The sequence below is a fragment of the Chiroxiphia lanceolata genome, chromosome 7 (genome assembly GCF_009829145.1).
Source record: "Chiroxiphia lanceolata isolate bChiLan1 chromosome 7, bChiLan1.pri, whole genome shotgun sequence".
Lineage (NCBI taxonomy): Eukaryota > Metazoa > Chordata > Aves > Passeriformes > Pipridae > Chiroxiphia > Chiroxiphia lanceolata.
In genome coordinates this window covers 5,669,809-5,689,740 of record NC_045643.1, presented here as the reverse complement: position 1 = coordinate 5,689,740, position 19,932 = coordinate 5,669,809, and the positions used below count along the sequence as shown (strand labels likewise).

General features: G+C 42.9%; 1 protein-coding gene across 4 annotated transcripts in view; it reads right to left on the bottom strand.

The window, feature by feature from the left end:
* Window positions 1-19,932, bottom strand: part of CPS1 (carbamoyl-phosphate synthase 1) — a 337,480-nt gene that overhangs the window by 13,688 nt on the left and 303,860 nt on the right. For 2 of the 4 annotated variants that reach the window (XR_004358089.1, XR_004358088.1), the window contains one exon: window positions 4,044-4,144. The exons of 1 other annotated variant lie outside the window; for it this stretch is intronic. The gene's annotated coding sequence lies outside the window, so the exon portion shown is untranslated. The remainder of the gene's footprint in view (window positions 1-4,043; window positions 4,145-19,932) is intronic. One more of the 4 variants, XR_004358090.1, reaches the window with a different exon arrangement.

The window sequence follows — 19,932 nt, the reverse complement described above, 5'->3', positions numbered from 1 at the left end:
TGTCCCCTTCCCCACAGCAGAGAGCTCCTGGCTCCAGCCCCAACATAACACTACCCCTTTTATTTTACACAAAGTGTTGGTCTCCCTTTCCTGCAGCCCACGGAAAGCACTGCCTGCTGAAACAGCAAGAATTGGACTTGGAAACAGCAGGCAATTATTATAAATGAGAGCAACTGAAGTAAGCAGAAGATGAGCACGAGCTGAGCCTGCTGCTAGGTCAGTCTCATGGTGGTTCCTTCCCCACCTTAGGCCAGGGGGAAATTCTGCTAAACAGGCAATGAAGAGTTTACCCACTTTTCATCTCTCTGCTATGAAAACCAAGCAGGTAAAACCATCCAAGTTTTAACCTTGCAGTGGCATTACAGCACTGAAAAGCCCATGTTCAGCAATTGGGCTGAGACTCAAACCGGGAAAGGCAGTGAGGTCCCCATCCCAGGGCCAGCTGGAGGCACTGGCATGACAGGAACTTGAACACTCAAATTCCTAGACAGTTTTTGGCGTTGTTCATTTTTAGCAGGTTTTCCCCTTCTCTCAGTTCTCTTTGGATTTTGCAAGTGTGCTTTTTGCAGACAGATTCAGCTGTGCTGTGAAGAGGGATGGAGCTGCACAGCTGTTCTGTCACCCACAGGGCAGTTGTGGCTGGCAGTACTTCAGGCAGACACAGCTGGGTTTAGCAATTGTGAAAGGTGCCAGACAGACAGACACCCTTTCCAAACCCTCAGGGAAGCCCGTGCTCCCACATACCCTTCATCTACCAGGAAGCAACTTGCAAAAGGTGTGAGATAGCTCAGCTCCTATGAGAGAAATGCAAGCAAAAGCATGTGTACAGGCTATGGCTGATGGAGGGGGAACTTCACAGTAACCAGCACATTGCCTTCAGCAACAGCTTCCAGCTGCAAAAAGCCAGGGGTCCCTGGAAACGTGACCTCCCGGCTGCCACACTGCCCTCTCAGCCACAGGTCAGGTCCCAGTCCCTCTCTCAACACCATGCAAATGCCATTAAAGGAGGAAGGAGGCAGTTGGAGTGAGAGTGAGGAGGCAGAGGGAAACCTTCTGTTAAGACTGCGGAAATTTTCAGTGAAATGAAAACAAATTGCTCTAAGTAAACCATTTGTCACAGTCTGATTACTCTGCTGCCACTCTGGGAACAGCAATTTGTCATGCTAGATCAGGATAACAGCAGGCTGACTGTATGAAATGGCACGCTGCCTTCTGGCTCTTTCTGCCTGCAACCCATAAGGGCAGCGGGGATCTCCTGCAGCTCCTTCCCGGTGTCCATCCCTCCTGATAGCACAGGCACACACTGGAGTCCCTGCAGTCAGTGTCACACTGCTGATAGACTCCTGCTTCCCAGCAAGCACCTTCATCTCCTGGAACTGTAGCTCCACCTGAGTCCTGTCGAATCTGCTGTTTTTACCTATTTATCCCAGTGTGTCTACCTAAACTACAAGGTGTCCACAGCAGGAATTATTTCTTGCACTAGTGGTTGGCATAATACTGCCCTAAACTGAATTTTGGCACTGAAGTGTCCTGGCAATACACCTATTAATCATAATTTTTCTTACTTTAAAAGCCCATCTCTCCTGTTAGTTACACCTTCAGGAATGCCATGTCCAAGCTTGTGGAGTCCCAACCCACATTTCCCCCTCCTTGGTGAGTTTCAACAGTGTATAGGTGAAACAATAAAAAAACTCTAAACAAACACAGAGAAAACAACAACAAAAAAAAATGTTGCGAGATTCACATTTAAATAGGTGCTTAAAGAAGGAGGATTAATGCAAGGAAGCAAGAAGCAAGAACTAGCCAAAATTCATAAAGCATGGGAAAACAGCAGAAAAAATTCCAAGTGCAAGAATTAATTCCCTTAGCTTCACTGTCCATTGCTAATAAACAATTATATGAGTCTCCCCTGTTTGTGTCTTTCTGGAACTGTGCAGCAGTTTGTAATGCCGAAAACAAAACAATTAACTCCAGACCAAATCAAAATATCTTTGAGACAACAAAAAGATAAATACCTCGAAATGTCACTTTGCATAAATGCTCCATTCAGTCCAACACAAAATTCTTCATCTCATTTTCAGATTATTGATCCTTTTTCTAAACCTATTCTCCTTTTAAATTGGTAGGTCAACATTTAAATAAAGAGATGCCTTTTTGAAAGGAAAGCAAAACAACAAACAAATTTTGTTTGCAAACCACAGGAATGAACTAGCTGAGAATTTCCTTTTTCTTTAACATTAATAAATAAAAAGGGGAAAATCAGAAAGATGTTACATTTTAGAACTTCTCATTTCCTATTTTGGGGCTATTAGGTCTTGGCAGGTCCCCACTGAGTCAGAAAACTATACCAGTTGCCTTCCATTTTCTGATATATTCATTATTTGTCAAGAGCAGTAATGAAGGTGAACTTGAAAAGCTGGATAAAATCTTTTATGATACATTATTTGTTTTACAGGGTGGAGATTTCAGTCCTTGTATATTTGAAAAATATTTAGCAGAAAGGGACAGTTCTCTAGGTATAAGTTTCAGCTAAAGATTGTATAGCAGTAATAATAATAAAGTATTGTGTCACTTATTATGGCAATGGATTACATTATAAATGCATGGTGTTTCCATGCATTAGGAAAACAATCTCTGGGACCACTTCTAAGGAACACTGAAGAGGTAAAAAAGGAAAGAAAAGGCATATATGTTCCACAGCAATCAACACACTTGCCATTTCCAAATGGGTCCACATTACAATGGGTCAACATGGTAGATACAATTTTCAGGACTGAACAAGAAATAAACCCCTACTGATTTAAGCATTATAATATAATGCCTACAAGGAGAGCATAATTTTCTAAATCTTAATAATTTTCTGAATCCACTTTCACAAAGTTTTAAGTAGCTACTTCCCAGTCACAGGGATTAATATGAGTGGTTACTGCAGCTGAGAGAAAAAGTTTTATGGTAAGGAAGCTACCTGATTATCAACAGTCCTTTAGGTCCCAATAAAACAGCAAGAGCTGGTTTTCTCATCCCGTCTCTGGGTGGGTTCCAGAATACCACACATTGAAACCAGCACAAGTGAAATGTTGGCAAAACAAGAGAGTAAATCACAGCAGTGAGATATCAAACTACAAACTACTGCTTTTCCCCCGCAGAGACCATTAGCTCTACCATGTTAGTCACCAGCCTAAGCCATCAATTCACCTTCACCTTTTTCATCACCAGCATCTGTTACCAGCCCAGTACAGCTCTGGCAGTGAGCACACTGCAAGGGAATGGAGAGAGTGCTTGTAATTCCAAAGGCAGGTTCAGTGTGTGCTTCTCTAGTTCAATGAGCATTGAGACACTCCTCCTTACTGTGGCATTGCAAATTCCAATTGATCCGAAACCAACTTGTATTTTCTAACTGCTGCTGCTGAGTTTGAACTTCAGTGAAAAATCTACTTGCTAGAAATGAAAGTTGCCAATGAATAATCAGTCTGTTTATGTGGCTTAGGGAAGCTGAGACAGAGAGATGGAGAGAAAGAAAAAGCCAAATAACTCATTAAGTGATCCATATCATGCCAGTACAGTTGGCATAAAGTATAATTATCCTAGTAAGACTTTCTCACTTACATAAGCCCCCCCATTCAGGGATCTCAAAACACTTTACAACCATTAATGATATTAATTTCATAATATTCCTGACCTCATTTACAGGAGAGGGAATTGAGGAAAGAGAAAACACCACCATTTTCTGTAACAGATAGCTTTCATTTTGTAATTGCCTGTAAAGTTTATACCTGAAACTAAATCACACTTAAAAATCAAGGTCAGTTCTGAGCTCTTGAGCCAACAGTAGGCATTGCATTACAGTGTGAGTGAAAAACAAAACCAAAAAAACCCAAACCAACACAAAGACTTGTGCTGGGATGGCCTGTCTGCAAAGCTTCTGCAAAGAGCCTTGGGTCACTGAAATTTGTCACCTTGGAAACGTGGCAGACTCAAGGAGCAAGCTTCTGCCTCAGGTCTTCACACAAAACCATCCCTCCCCTACCTGAAACTGTACTCACAGGTGGGATGGGTGTTATCAGTGTCCACTTCTGCACATTCACAGCTCTCGGTTTTGGCTCCTGCTCTGAAAAGAAAAATTAAAGAGAAGCAACATGAAAACCTAGGAAAAGAAAAAAAAACAAATTGGAACAAATAGCTGAACACATTGCATGTATGCACCTAGGAGAAAGCAGGACTTGAGTGGCATTCACCACGGATTTCTCAAGAACAAATTGTGTCAAATCAAAAATAATTTCTTCCTGAGAGGTGATAGGTTTTGCAGGTAGAACAACAGCAGACGCCACATACGCTGACTTTACCTATTGTTTTTTATAGCAGTCTCACAGATGAATGAAAGAAGTGTGGAGATTTCACATTGTGGGAAGAATGCAAAAGTGGTTGGAAAACAGCACTTGGGAAAGTCATCAATGTTTCAGCATTGAAATAGCAGAATGGACCCACATGTTCCACTGGGAGCTGCCCTGTGTCTAGGACTATTGAATACTTCCACTAATGATCTGGATGATAAAACAGAGACCATACTTATTAAATCTGCAGATCATGTCAATTAAGGGAGAGCAACACATAAGGATGAACAGATTTGGAACTGAAAATTATTTAACAAATGAGAGCTCTAGCCACAACTACCAAATGTGCTTTAACAGGCCTGAGGGCTTGTTTTCCCTGTGAGGTTCATGAAACAACCCTTCTGCTCTCTTCAGTAGGGAGAAGGCCTTGGAGAAGCACCACATTTGGGTTCTGCATTTCCAGACAATCAGATGCCATCAGGGAAGAGTTTAATTGGAGCACTGAATAGGATCAGAGGTCCAGAAAACAAAATTTCTTTGGAAAGCACTACAAGAATTTGAGGAGTTTAATCTGAAATGGAAAAACTGAGAGAGGAACCAGTAACAGTCTTCTATAAAATTCTGTTTTCTACTTCTGTGATGGATGGCCTGTCAGAGGAGGGTTAGAAGGACAAGAGAGGTTGTTGCACTGGACTAACATCGTAACTATTAACCCAACAACCCATTCCCTCCTGGGCTCCCAAGTCTAAGTTTGTCTCCATGGACTATAAAGGACTCTTCGAGTGATATCAGCCTTTTAAGCTAAAGTTGGCCTTTAGAAATAATTCACCTGTGTTATATCTGTAAGCTCATTTGGGCCTGTTGCAGGGTTTGTGTTGGACCAAAAAGGCCATCAGGCTTGTGCAGCAGTTTTGAAGTAGATAAGGTTCAAAATTAACAGAGAATTCACCTTCTCTATTGGGGCTGAAAGGAGAATCCAGGTAACAAAGAGCAGAGGGGTGGAGTCAGTTGTTTTACAGCAGAAACCCAAAATCTATAGCTTGCCATATTTGCTAATTGTTTAGTAAAAATCAGTTGCCAGGAATGTCACAGGAAGCCGAGCATTGTTAAGAGCACTGGGGACAGAGACACAAAGAGGACATAAACAGCAGAACAAACTGCCCCAGGAATGGAGCTGCTGCCACCCAGCACTGCAAACTGCTGTATTTCTTCTGCTGTGGTGCAGAAGAAACTGCAGCAGAGCACGGCTGAGCCATGCCATCACCCTTCACCCGGTGTCTCTAAAGAGTCTACAAAAACATGTTTGCATTGGCAGCTCAAATTTTAGAGTTTTACAGAATAAGGATCTTAAGGCAGGGAGGAGCTTGTTGGGGTTTCCAAAACTTTTCTTCTGCAAAAAGAGAAGAATTTTATCACTGTAGACCACCCATGTTAGAGAGGAGTCATCCCACAAATTCTCCTTTGTGTGGCTCTTCTCTACTCAGTTATATTAATCTAAAAATGAAATTAACTTTCTTGCTCCCACCATTGAAATTCCCATCCCAACCAGATAGCCAAATAATGTTAATACTAATTTTAATTCTGAAAAGCATACCAAAAAAACCCGAGAATTTTCTCATTATTAATGGAAGAAAAGCCCTATTTAGCATATCTAAATGAAAAGTGTAAGATCGTTAACCCATACAATAGCAATCATGAAAAAGCTACAAGATGGAATTATTCTCTCAGGACTTTTATCAAGGTAGTTACCATACATTAAATGTGAAATCCACCCAGAAATCACTCAGAGAATTCAGTATTCACATACTTCTCTACAGTAAATAATTCCCCCTGCAACAGTAAATGTTCTCTGTTTATCACTTCATAATTCAGGTTGTGTCAGCAATTAGCACATGAAGTTTTAGGCAGTGTGCTACATTTTTTTAAGAGTTAGAGCAAGGTGAGCATTGCAGGAAGCCAGGTTGCTGCTGGCTTTGCTGGAACAGAGGCCAGCACAGACAGTGAGCAGTAGTGCTGGCTCCTGGAAAGATGGACACACGGAGAAAGGGGATGTGGACAGCCCACACCCACACAAAGCACTTCTTCAACTGCAAGATGTTCCACTGACCCCAAACGAACTGAAAGTATGAAGATGCTTCCCACATGGCAAACACTGCTGTACACTTCAGGAGAATTAAAACTAAGACTTTCCTGTGCAAGTTGAAGCCAGCAAAGTCTGTTACCCAGGGTAATACCTTTGTCAGAGGGACTTGAATAGCATCAAGCACTTTATTCTTTCTGTTTCAAAAGTTCTCTTAATTAGGTATTACCATGTGTTTTTCATTGTGGAGAAGCTGCTTTAATTACTCCTAACAGTCACTGGAGGGAATTACTGCTGTACACAGCAGATCAGCATTCTCCTGCCTCATACCCACGACAGGAAAAGTGCAGTGTCACGTAAAAATACATTGTGGTATTTATCAGCTAGTCTTCTACAAGCAAGAACAGGCTCACGTAAGGTCCAGTGAACTCTAGAGAGGAAAAGAACCCCCTTCTTCCATTTAGCTGTTGCAACACTGGCTTATGCTCATGGTAAATCAGTATCTTAGGCAACATGCAGCATAAGAGGGGACATTCATTTCCCTCCCTGTCTCTGCCTCTAGCAATTTTGCTATGCTCCTGAACTCTGGGTCTGTGCAGGGAACATGCTGGGGAATGAGGTGAGCAATTGTGTATGATCTAAAATTTGTCTGACCCCTCCATGTCCAGTGCTAAGCTATGTTTCCTAAGGCATGAATTTTGAAGGTAATATATTTGTGTTTGCCAAAATTTTAATCTATCTAGCCATTTTAAAATCATGGAAGCGGAGAAAAAAAGCACTTTTAAAATGGTACTTTGGAAGCCATATGAAAGACAGCTCAAGCCTTCTCTCAATGGAGCCAGAGGTACAAGTCAGTATATAAGAATATCTGAATAGGAGTAGACGAGCACAAACTCCAAAGGTGGTATCACAGACAGGGAACATCCTTCAAAGTCTATTAGTTGCATTAGCAGACAATACAACGTAAGCGTAGTAGGAGAGATGCACTAATACCCTTGGACAAGGTTTGCAGGGTGCTGGCAATGCAGAACACCTGTAAGATTCAGCTTTGACAGACTAAAGCTGTTGCAATCATTTAATGTCATAAATTTACCAAAGAAGCCAGAAGAGTGGAAAATGGAAAAGTGTATTGGGCAGATAACTCACATCAATTATTTATTTCTACAAAGTTCCCAAGTCTGACATCAGAAGTCTGCATTAAATAAATGAGTTTCTTTCCATATTCATTAAAATAATTGCTATTTTCATTGCACTAATGATATGAATTCATTACTACTGCACAGTGTCTATACATATTCTCATGAACTGATTTTATGCATTGTCATTTGTAACTAAATCACCAGTAACAGGCAAAAGAAATCCCAAAACTTGTTATGGTAACACTATTCGGAATAGATCCTGATATCCTTCTTTAAAGATGGTTGTCGTCTATTAGACATTTCTGCAGGACCACAGGTGTCTGAAACCAACAGGAGTAAGGGTTCAGGTGGAAACTAGCCAGTCAAATATGGGGTGCATAGTCCACTTTAAAGCCTACTGTGTTGGCAAACACAAACTTTAGTTAGAAAGCCACAACTGAAACCTAAAACCTTAAGCAAATCTTGCTGGTCTCTAACCAAATGCCCAGGGAGAACATTTCAGTTATCAGGACACAGCACACAGAGACATAAAAAATATTCAATCACCAGGGGATAAGGCTACACAAATTTAGGTCACATTAAGCATTATTTTCTCTTTATAGTGAGGAGTAATTAACCACTGAAACAATTGGCCAAGGGACTTGATACAAGCATTTGATGTCTTGAAAACTAGACAGGACATCTGCTTTTTAAAAGCTCTGTAGTAACACCTGCTTAACACAGGAATGAGCATAGGACAAAACACTATGGGCTGTTTTATTCATTAGGTCAGACTTAAACCACAGTACAGCATTGCTACAAGCTGTAGAGTCTGATATCATATGAAACCCTTTGGTACTCCTGCAACTGATCCTCCTCTAGCAACATATTAAGTATGTTGAATATTTATTTGAAAGGTCTCAGATTTTCTGATGAAACACAAATCATCCTCAAACCACAAGGCCAGATCCTCAGCTAGAATAAATCACTGCAGTTCCACTGATGTAAGTGGAATTTGATCATTTGTCATGAGATGAAAAATCTGAGTCCCTTATTGTAGGAAGCATGTCTAAAGGCACAAAGGATGTGCCCAGGTCCAGAGCCAAGAGAGCATGCCCCAGAGTTAGTAAACTGGTTGGTTAAGAAAGTCACATGGTACATAGGGATATAAGGAGCGGGAAGTTTGAAATAAAGCCTCTTTGTCCACACCACCGCATGAGGAGCGTACTTATTCTTTGTTATACAAGGACCCCGCCGTTACATATGGCGCCCGAACAGGGACATTTTAGCTTATATTAAGCCAGATATCTATCCTGGATCAGGAAATCAGCTGGTAGTTCCGTTATCGTCTCAATTTTGCGGAGGCGGGAGCTTTTACCACAAAAAACTTTGACATCAATAATCCGTGGTCTCAGTGGCGTCTGAGAAACGGAAAGTTAGTTTAGCGAGCTCAAAAATATTAGAAATAGTGCACAAGAGAAGAAGAGAAGAAAGAAGTTGAAGAAGAAGCCAAGAGGTCAGAGCAGGCAACTGGAGAGAGCGGAGAGGGTCCAATGCAAAACTGAAGCGGTGAGTCCAGCTGAAAGGCATTCCGCACGACTAGACTGCTCCCTGGGCGATAGTGTGCCTGCAGCTCGGAGACCCGAGCCGCAGAGCACATTAGGATCGTCAGGGAAAAGCCTGTTGGTCCCCCGTGCATCGGTCCCATGGTAAAAGCGGCTTGCCACTGCCGAGAGCTACAGCCGGACCACGTGCTCTGCCGCTACTGCCCGTACCATCCCAAACCCACCGCACGACCCCCGCATTGCCTTTCTGCTTAGCGGAAAGCGCAGAGCTCTGTGCCGCTCCGCCGCCGCCTCTCCCCCGCTGCTGGCGACTGCCACCGGCTACGGGACCGGCACCTAGTGCCTGTTGCCTAGCAAATACTAAAGCCGTAGTCTGAAAGTACCGGGGAAACGGCCGAGCCACGCACGTGCGCTGGCTGCCCCCTCCCTGCGCCACCGCAGCGCCGGAGCCCCCCGAGCTGCCCCGCGATCTGCTGAGACCTCGGAGCCGCCCGCCAAGCTGCCCGCCCTGAGGACGCCCCGCGCAGAGCCACCGCCGCTGCAGCCTGCCCCGAGGATCCAGCCATCCCCCCGCCCGCCAACATTCATCGCAGAAGCCAGTGCCCACGCCGCGGACGCCCACGCCGACGCCAGCCGCCCGTGCCCGCCGATCCTGCCCCACGCCGAGCCGCCGCCGACCCCCACCCCATTGGAGCAGCGCCGCGCCCCCCCGCGCCACAGACGAAACAGACCGGACCCCCGCAGAGACGCCGAGAAAAAAAACGCAGAGAAAAGACTGCCAGATAACCGAGACTGCCGGACAAAGGACTCAGAACACGTGTGCTCCCAGCCACTCCTAGATAAGGTAAACACAGACACTTGTTTCCATAGAAACCTCATGATACATTGAAGTGAAACATAGACTCAAGCGTTTTGCTAACTTTTGCAACATAAAGCAGTTTACTCGGTGATAAACTCTGCCTGCACAAGGCACACAGGGAGGAACAATATAGCCCCCCCCCCCCCCCCCCACTGCTGATAGCAGCACAACACAACAGTAATACAAACTCAGGGAACATACCGGCAGGGACGGGAGCCGGGAGAACACAGTCGCTGGGAAGCGACAGACATTGTCATGCAAGCTCCTGGCCCATGGGCCCACAGCAGGCAATCCTGTTACAGCGATGGGGGGGGTAATTCAGTGTGCCTACCCCATTTCGCTGCGGATGACCAGCGACCACGTGGCCCCGTGTGGCCGCAGCCATGTTCCCCACCACACGGCCCAAGCCCCGAACTTTCTCTTCCGGCCCAGGCGCAGCCCCGCCCCACCCACAGACACGAGGAGGGAGGCAACCCCGCCCCCTACTCGCCCCCTGTACCACCCACCATCCCCCCACAGGGAACCGGTTACCCCGGGACTACAAGGAGGGAGAACTGGGAGGGATGGGGGGAGGGGGAGAAAGAACAAAACAAGGTTCCAACAGGAGGGAACAAAGGGGCAGATAAAGAGCAATCAGCTAACATGTGGGAACAATGTATAGACAAGGCAATTCGAATGGAAAGCCTGAATGTTAATCAGGCATGCCCAGACGATATTAGCCAAAGCCAGCCCCCTCAGAGTCAAGCCCTGTATAGGGCCACAGAGAACCTGAGGCAATTGATAAGAGGTTCTGGTCTGTCTTTAACCAAAATTTTCAAATATTTGGAGGCATTGAGTTACACCTATCTTTTCACCACATATGACTGGGAAGAATTGGTAAAATTAGTTCTCAGTGACACCCAATATACAGTTTGGTTAACTGATTTTCAGAAAAATTGCTCTGTTCATATTAAATACCCACAGGCAGGCATCACGGCACACCAGTTAAACGGGGAAACAAATTATAATTTAGATTCACAATCAAGGTACCATAGAGAGATAGCCAGGCAAGCCCTAAAAGCTATGGAAAGCATTCTCACTGCAGATCAAGATGATTATCTGTCCCCCATTAAAGGGTTGCAAAGTTATACTGAGTTAAATTTAAGATGCTTGGACCAGTTGCAGTCTGCTTTAAACAAGCAAACTGAATACAATGAAGCCAGAGAGATGCTGTACGAGTATTTGGCTTTTGGAAGAGAGAATGCAAGCAGTGAAAGAGCTTTGCAGAGCCCTCCTGCAGGGGAGAACTGTGACTTTATTGAGCTGATAAAACCCTATCAAGGAGCTAGCTCTGAGAAGTAGCTACCTGCCTCTTTAGCTGCAGCTTTAGATGCCCAGATAAGAGTACAGAAGGAAGTCAGACACACAGCTAATTGTATTAGTTGTGGAGAAATAGGTCACTTTCAGGAAAGTTGTCCTTGGAAGCCCCTAATAGCAACATTCCATAAACACCCTAGCAACAGAGAAATGACTGAGTTGTACCAAGGGTGCCATAAGCAACGCAAAAGATGTGCTGCAAGCATTATATTGCTTGTAGGAGCCCTGCTTGCTGTAATCCTTTGTGGTACTGCTTTCCATGTGCAAGAAAGGAAACAAATTAAAGCAAGCCACAATATACCAATAACCAGCCCCCAAAATACCCGTGTACCCTGTACCCAAAGAAAGGTGACAGGTGGAAAACACTGCCAAGGTTGACAGCAGAACACGCAGTCAAAAAACATGCGGAAGCCTTGCAGATCGGACTGCCCCTACCTATAAGGCTTCTAGCAAATTGGCCACTAGCGGTAACTGATTCAAAAAACCATTCCTTTACCATCCTCCTTCACCCTGAAGGTGCCCAGAAACCCTTCTTTTCCATCATGGTTTTAATCAGTGCACAGTCTATGCAAAGTCACCGCTGGGCTGCCCTTCCTCAGGGGATGCAGAATACCTTGATAAAGTATCAAACAGCCATAATACATCATTATGCAGAGGACACATTATTAACCATGTCCACAAGAAATAAACTGCTATTTGTTCCTGCTACTTTAACCAAAAGTGCCCAAGGTGCAGATCTTCAGGTTGTTTCAGGAAGAATCCAACAACCACAACTCTGGACTTGCCATGGACAGGACAACACAGCAAAAAGGTTCCACACAGCTGACACAGATCAAGGTAAAGAACATTTATATTTACACGAGTTGCAGAAGCCTCAGAGAGCTACCAATTGCTTAAAACCTGTTTTAACCATAACCATAGGGGACCTATACCCTCTCTTTGTGTTGCTAAGGGAGAACTCCAACTTAAGGTCTGACAAATCGCTAGCTGCAGAGGCAAACCAAGTGTTAGAGAATTATACCAAGGTGATAAAAAGTAAACAGAACAACAGAGATTCTGAAAGGCAAATCTGCCTAGTTTTTGTTTCCAGCAGGTATGAAGCATTGCAGTTTGTTTCAGTGGGATCAAACTGAGAGAAGCTCACTGTTGGTTCTAAAACAGCTCTTTCTGTCATACCCCACCACCTAAATCTGTGTAAGTTGCTAATGAGATTTGCAAGCTTGTCATTTAGAGCAGAGCACGACTGAGAGAACTGGACGGAAGAGATCCTACCTTTACCAACATTCCAGCTTTGACAGACAGTTTGAATAGGATGACCGCTGAGGACGCTGGATCTTAAGATGCCCTGGCAAGTTTTAGTGGTAATATTTTAATTCATCTCCTTAGGCACAGATTGTGGCAGAAATCAGCAATTTACCTTTAAAAACTACACCAGATGCAAAACTGAACCAGTGAAAGGCCCCAGGGCCTTCACACATGCATCTAGAAAAACACTAAATGCTGCAATGACTTGAATAAATCCTGCCACTGATCAGTAAAAACTACAGCCATGAACCAAACTTCTATATAGTTTTGGAACTGATTGCCATTCATATTGCCTTGGGAAATTGCTGAAAAATACTCTGATGTTATGATTGTGTGTATTTTGCTATAAGGTTGATAACCTGTCTTGAAAGTTAATTTCCTTGAGATATTGTTAATCCTTACCTGTTGTTTGAAATGCGTTCTGTTTGGTTCCTGTGAGTTACAGAAGGTATGATTTCTATATATGTACACAAATCACATCCTGACACGCCACAGACAATAACTGACAGAAACTAAGAAGCTGCTAAAGCAGCAATGTTTAACACTATACCCAGAGTTTTAAGGCAAGCAATTGTCTCATTCATTACACCAGAATACGGGTTCTCTAAGAGACCATTCAAAATAACAATTAATAAAAACTACATCATCAAGGTATGCTCACACTGTCAGGAAATCACACTCAGGCCGTCTCAGAAAGTATTAACCCTAGCTGGTTAATAGCAAGTGAGATCTGACAAATAGATATATACATCTTGAATTGGACATATTGAAAATGTACATGCAAATAGATATACATGCACAAAACATAACTGCTACTACATCCACTAGACAAAACACAAAGGTGTAAAACACATGAGTTAGTTGCTTAGCAACATTGATACACTGAAATGGATTAACATTAATAATAACCAGCTAACTCCTATCAGATAGGAAAATTCCCATGTCACAAGCATTTCACACTAAACCATAAAACAGCAAAAGTAAAATCACATTTTGAAACACATGCTAAGTTTAAACAAAAGGGGGGAGAACCAGTGTAACCTGCAAGAACATCTGTAAAAAGCTATGTATGTTATTAATTTTTGAGTTGTGACAGTGCTGAAAGAAGCAGATCTGAAAAGCAGCACACACCTCAGGCATTTGTTTCTCCCAAGCTATTAATCATGGTAAGATTTGAATTCAGGACAATGGATGAGATCCCTAGATTTTGTGACTCGAACAGGTTTCTTCCAGGTGTGTAAAACCCTATTCACATATGTGACCACAACAGCAGGAACCAGAGCAATGCAGAAGTTTGAAAAGAGTTATGTTATGATTCAAGTTTACATTAGAAAATGACCAAGGTGGTGAAAAGTAGTCTCTGAAATGTGCGTGTGTGTGTGTGTGTTCGTGTGTGTTTTCAATGTGCGGTGGCCACCGATGAATGAGATGTGTGAATGAATGAAATTACTTGTTTGACTAGTCAAATAATAAAAACAAACACCTCACAAATAACATTACCTCAGCCACAGGTTGCTTTTAAGAAATTGTAGTTTGCTAAGATTACCCTGTTTCTTAAATAAAGTTGAATTCCCCAGTTATAAAAATCCTCAGATTAAAAAAGTTATAGTTTATACACAGTTAACATAAGCCCAAGTTAATAAAGTTACCCCTCCAAGTTGCACTACCCTATAGGAATATAAGAAAGTTTTAAAAAGGTTTACATTAGAGTTAAGAAACTGAGCAAAGCAATGTGCGGGATCACTGCGAAGCTCGGTAGTTTTATAATGTTGTAAGTGTTAAAATTGTTGTTTGCATTATTGTTTGCATCCTTGTTCATACTGCTTTGGTGACTTCTTAATATAATTAAAAGAGGGGATATGTAGGAAGCATGTCTAAAGGCACAGAGGATGTGCCCAGGTCCAGAGCCAAGAGAGCATGCCCCAGAGTTAGTAAACTGGTTGGTTAAGAAAGTCACATGATACATAGGGATATAAGGAGCGGGAAGTTTGAAATAAAGCCTCTTTGTCCACACCACCGCATGAGGAGCGTACTTATTCTTTGTTATACAAGGACCCCGCCGTTACACCTTATCACAGGCACTTATATATTTTCCAGTTTTCCCACATTACTCATGCAAATCTCCCAATGATTTCCATGTAAGGCTGTGAACAGACATCTCTACATCTTCAGTGCTGCATTCTGGACTTTCTCTAGCATTTCCTTGACAATTCTCTTTATTCAAATTTTGTCTTGTGTGCACCTTGTTTTCAGCATGTTTTGTCAGTGCTTAAAGGGAATAATCAAACCAAGAGCTAACCAGCAAACAAATAGACTTAATGAGGTTATAAACAGGATTAGCACTTCAAGAGGACAGGTCAAATGCAGATGGGCACTCAAGGGACAGGTTTCACCATCAAGGCAGGTGTGCCATGTTAAGGAGGGATGGGGGAGCTCTTAATGCTGTGTTTCTAACCAGAGATCTTGAAAATACAATATTGCATAGTGGAAACTGAGTGTTTATAAATATTTATACAAGTGAATTCAGTAGGAATGATTACACTATTGTTTTAAGATATTATTCTCCTTTGCCAGAGGAGAAGCATAGGCTAAAATATCATAAATGTAGCTTGTGTAAGGTGCAATGCTTACAATGCATTGCATGAAGTGATGCAATCATGAAATACTCCAAGTGGGAAGGGGCCTCTAGAAGTCTCTAGTCCATTCCCTGCTCAGAGCAGGGATAATTCCAAACATGGTTCTGATTGCCCAGCATCACTTCCACTCAAATCTGCAACCAAACTGGGACAACCAGAACCAACACAGAACCTGCTCCATTGCTGAACTGCTCCTGCTGTCGATAGTTTTTTCTTCTACCCAGTAAGAATTTTTCCTGTTGCAACTTGTGTCTGCTGCCTCTGTCCTGCTATGGTGCACCCCTGGGAAGGGCCTAACTTCCACTTCTACAATGATTCTGACTTATGTGCTCCAGCCTTCAAACACCTTCACAATCTTCCACTGGACACACTCCAGCCTGTCAGCATCTCTTCTACAGCCTCCATAACATACGTGCTCCAATGTGGATCAACCCCTGATGGTATTTGCAAAGCAGAGCTGAAATGAAAAGTGTCAAACACCTAGCTATTGTTTTTGAAATCCTTGTGCTCTTTCAGTGCAAGTGGTCAAAACCAGAACTCACCAGTCTGTGGGAACAAGCTGAGTCAGTCTGCACCTGCATTTAATTAATTGGAATCAAAAGGAAGGGCCCACCTTAGCTAAATGAGAAACACAACATTCTCTCTGTCAAAACAAAGTAGAAAACCACTCAATTGTCTGTATGATAGCCTGTGTTTTTTCTCTTGGCTAAACACAGGCACCACATGATGCGACTGTGAATGTGTGGGATCAAAACACTGGTTTAGGACGATCCTGGCAATTCTGGTTAACTAAAAGACAACACCAGGTGCTGTTTAAGAGAGAATATGAATAAAATGGAAATGCTGAAAATGGAGAGAAATTGATTTCGGTAGAGAAATCCCGAACTCACACTCTGTGTGAGTGCAACCTCGTTCCTTTCAGCATCCATATGAGTCCAACTCAACAAAAGCTGAGAAATTAAAATAATTTCTGCCAGTCCTAATTAATTGCCTTTTACATTTTCAAGACTTATAGTCCATCTTTATACCTGCCTAAGAGAGAAAATAGTTTTTGCTGTACGCTGAAGAATTGAGAGTAAGAATTTATGGGCTGAAGGGAGAAAGCATATGACAGTTCAAAATTCTTTTAAGAGTTTTCTGGTATCTTTCCCCTACTGAAATCTGACAGTGACCAAGTTACAGCAGGATGTGCAGGGCAATGCCATGCCCTTTCAGAAGTGTGTCACAAAGCCACGTGTTGTGTTCTGCAACTGCCACTCACAAAATCAAATACCACTTCCATGAAGGAATAGTTTGGGATAGGCTCAATAATAGAAATCCTTTCTCTTGTGCTAGAAAAGCTCTTGCATAAAAGTGACTTAGGTTCAAAGGAGTGAGATGGTACCTCTTCCCTTAAAAGGAGGATTCATTTTCCTACAGAGAAGGAGTGGGGTTGATTCCCCATAGGATCCAATAGGAACTTTTTGTTAAGTGCCAGACATTCGGATGTATTCAGAGATACCTGTCTTTCCACAGTGCCAGCACAAGGAAGAAGGATTCTACAGTGCCACATCTGCAGTCAGTGCCAGAGAGGAGCCTCCCCTGGCAAATTTCACAACTCATACAGGGATGTGAAAAAGGAAGAAAACCGGAGGCACCGAAGGACTCCGAACTAATGGAAAAAGGCAGAACAACAATCTGCATTTTGAAACAGCAATATCAAACTGCAAATAGACACATCTTTAGAACTTTGAATCTATCGTAAGAAACAACAGATTTAAACACTGGTCTCTCTGGTTTTTTAAAGTTTTCCTGTTAATAACAGTCATCTTGCAAAACATATGGTAGCAGAACATTGGGCACATTAGAGAGTCACAGCCTTCCTATAGCCTGACAGGTTTTTAATTACAGAGAAGGAATTCTCTCTACTTCTACACAGATGCTCCCAAAGTTGACAGCCTCACTGACAGTAGGGTGAGAAGCAGGAAGAATATCCTTACACCTGCAGATTTCCGTGCAGAAACCAAAACAACTACCAGAAATGAGTGCATTTCTTCACAATTCATGGGAAAGAAAAGGAAGGAGAGAAAATAAGCACTGTTGGTGTAGTAGGTGGTCGTTTTTCTTTGTTCCCTAGTAAGTCTTTTTGAATGCAGTTATTTGCTTTACTGAACTTGGCACATTGCCTGTAACATTTGAGGACTTTGCTGCCTTAGCAAAGTGCCTCCCCTGAATTCATTCCATTCACAGGTTGTTAATAAACAAAGGAGACTGTCCCTTTTTATTTTTGCCATCTAAGGAAGCTCACAGGATAAAAGCTACAGAGCCCCCAGCTCTTGAAAAAAGCTTTTGTAAATAGCTTTCACCCTCCACTTTGGAAATATGATAGTTGCAACATATTTTGATACTGCCATAGAGGTACATGCATCTCATTTTTAAGTAAAAAAAAAGATAAATGTTTGCATCACTGTCTTTGCTTGATTCCCTAAAAAAACCCCTGAAATCTTAATGCATGCTCTGGTGCTGACATCACCATGTCAACATGGCTAAGAGCCATACTGGAGTCCAAGGCTCCCATCATGCTACAAACCCCAAAAAAAGGATAGAGCAGCTCCTCTGCATTGTTGGCAAAACATCCTCCCCTCCTGTCACCTTGGCTGAGGGAACTGGGTGTGTTCAACTTGGAGAAAAGAGGCTCACGGGGGACCTTATGGCTCTCTACAACTACCTGAAAGGAGGTAGCAGTGAGGTGGGAGTCAGTCCCTTCTCTCAAGTAACAGGCAAGAGGACAAGAGGAAACAGCCTCAAATTGCTCCAGGGAAGGTTTAGGTTGGATGTTAAGAAAAATTTCTTCACTGAAAGGGCTGTCAGGCATTGGAACAGGGAAATGGTTGAGTTCTCATCCCCGGAGGTGTTTAAAAGACCTGGAGATGTGGTACTCAGGAACATGGTTTAGTGGTGAACACAGCAGGACTAGGAAACAGATGGATTCAATTTTAAAGGTCTTTTCCAACCGAAATGATTCTATAATTTTATACATTGACTCTTCTTGATTTTCCCAGCCATATTCCAGGAGATGGCTTCTCATCAGAGGGACACAGTACTGAGAAAAGATAGCTGGTTTACTGTTCAAAGAACAGTAAACATAGAACAAAAAGGACTTCTCTGCAAACACAGCTCTAATTCTCAGCTGGCATGAGCTGGTGTGACTGAAGTCAAGAGAGTTGTCGTTATTTATATCAACCAGGCTCTAGGCCTGAATTTCTCCTTATTACTCAAGCTGCCACCTACAGATGGGCATGAGACTGAGGGGTAGATTTTACCATGGACATTATCTCCCAGGAAACTGGAATATACAGATAGCCCCTGGTGTGAAAGGCTCCACCACATGTGTGATGGGCACCTGACCTGATTGGGATTGTTATTGGGTTGCCCGTCCCTTCCAAATAGCACCTCTAACAGCACCATTTCTCTCAGGCATAGGATTCCTTCTTCCATGGTCTTCCAGGCTGTTTTATGATGATGCTCCTGCAGGAGGTCTCTCTAAACAAACTTTTTTCTTACACGTGTTAGAAGCCACGCCCAGAGGGAAAGGGGTTCTGACTCCCTCACAAATGCCTGCTCAATGCCCACATCCTGGGCCAGAGCTCCCATATACCTTGCTTTGCTGCCATCAAGTTGCAGGCCTTCGCCTATATGGTCCCAAACTCAGATCAACCAGGTCAGAATGGCCTCATCACGTGTAACCTGGATACCTGTTGAAGACCACTTTGAAGGGATTGCTGGGGGAACCTTCAAAAACTGGGATCAGCACTTAGCAAAAGCTATGTGGCTAGTCAACACTACGAGCTCTATCAATGGGGCTGGCCCTCCCATCAGAACCCCTTCACACCGTAGATGGAGACACTTTCCTTCTCCACAAACCAGATTCCTCCCTTTTGAAATGGGGATGCTCCTGGTACCATGAGGCACACTGAATCTTCCCGATGAAAAGGCTGGAGAAACCCCAGGCAACATTACTACTGCTGTTCCTACAAATAAGATCCTCAGTTCACACCACCCTGCATTCTTTGGCTGCTCTGTTCAACCTGGCACATTGATCCATCAGGTTAGACACATGTGCAGGATGGTTTATTCTACTGGCTGCCTCTTATATACACAAAGTCAAAGAGAAATCTACTGCTTTTATTTTAAAGTATTTTAAGCTTGTTCCTAGACACTGAAAACAAGTATGCCCTTCAAATCTAAATTAATGAGAGGAGCTGGTACTAGCTGAAATAAGATCAAGAATTGTAGGAAATCCTTTGATGTTGCAAAACAGACTAACCATTGCTGTTTATCTAAGTATTTGCTAAATTACACTTCATATGAAAGTATGTGCTTTAGTCACGGCTACTTTGCACAGACAGATGGGGTCTGTTTCATTTTCTTCAGCCTTTGTGTTTCAAAACTTTTACTAGTTTTCTTTTTATTTTAATTATTTAGGGGAAAGTTAGTTGGAGCCATTTGGAGGAAGACACTTTAAAGGAATCTCAGCAAGGGAATGAAAAAGGTTATTTCTTTCTTCTTATGCTTCTAAGACATACTTCAGCAGAGGAACGTGGGGCACTCACGATGCAGTTTTAGAGTCAGGAAAATGCAGGTAAAACAAAACATTTTGTGCCAAAATCCTGGATATCTGAGTCAGTTGTGACAATATTTCC